The sequence below is a fragment of the Cannabis sativa genome, chromosome 1 (genome assembly GCF_029168945.1).
Source record: "Cannabis sativa cultivar Pink pepper isolate KNU-18-1 chromosome 1, ASM2916894v1, whole genome shotgun sequence".
NCBI classification, from domain to species: Eukaryota; Viridiplantae; Streptophyta; class Magnoliopsida; order Rosales; family Cannabaceae; genus Cannabis; species Cannabis sativa.
This window is the reverse complement of record NC_083601.1, coordinates 51,408,666-51,409,649: the sequence shown is the minus strand read 5'-3', so window position 1 is coordinate 51,409,649 and position 984 is coordinate 51,408,666. Positions and strand designations below refer to the sequence as shown.

Sequence of the window (984 nt, the reverse complement as noted above, 5' to 3'; positions counted from 1 at the left end):
TGGCCCATGCAGGTTTCGAACCTGCGACCTTCGCGTTATTAGCACGACGCTCTAACCAACTGAGCTAATGGGCCAATTTATTGTGAGGTCAATAGAAATTTAACTTACTCTATTTATTTTTATTATTGTTATCCTTTACTTTTTTTAGAGAAATAATTTAGTCAGCTATAAAATTCAAAACTTAACAATTTTATGATTCACACAATTTTACGATTCAAACAATTTTAATTTACTTTTTACGAAGGAAAAATTGTGGCTTGACCTTAACCCAGATTAGTGTTGGGCTAGTTCGTTGGTTTCATCTTCTTCCTCAACTTTGGGTAATGTTCACCATCGACCAAGATAAAGAAAAGGGACTACCCCAATATATGTGCAACAAAAGTATACATATTTTTTTGTATTTTATTAACAGGAGTTATGTAAAACCTCACCTCATTTTCACATACACAAAATAAGATTTCAATAAAAGTTTTTATTTTATTTGGGAAGTTAAATTTAAATTGCAGGGATAAATGTAAAGATAGTTTTTTGTACACGTGTTAGTTAATGAAAATGTGTAATTTTTACTGTGTATTGCAAAATTTGAGTTGTTGTAAAAAAGAGAAAAATTTGACTAAAAAGAAATATAAGTAGTTTTGAAGAAGATATATATTTTCATTTTGTCTAAGATAAAATTTATTATTTATTTAGGTAAGAAGGATATAATTTAATATATTTATATTAAATCCATGTGGACGTAAAATAAATAAATAATTAATTTAACATTTTCAAGTGTTGATTAGACAAAGGAGGACTTTTTAGCCTTTAAAAACCAACATCTTATGTAAAACTAGAGTGTGTTTTGTGGCTTGTTACTCTAATTAATTTGGAGTTAGTGTGCTGGTTGGTACGAAACAATAATGGCATTTTGATGTAGAATCTACAAAATTAAGCCATCATAAGACTAAAAGTCACCCAAAATGTTTAATTATATATTGATTAATC

At 27.9% G+C, this 984-nt stretch overlaps 1 non-coding gene across 1 annotated transcript; it reads right to left on the bottom strand.

The window, feature by feature from the left end:
* On the bottom strand, positions 1-74 carry TRNAI-AAU (transfer RNA isoleucine (anticodon AAU)). Its single transcript has one exon. It is a non-coding gene; the product is annotated as a tRNA-Ile (tRNA).
* Positions 75-984: the final 910 nt, after the last annotated feature.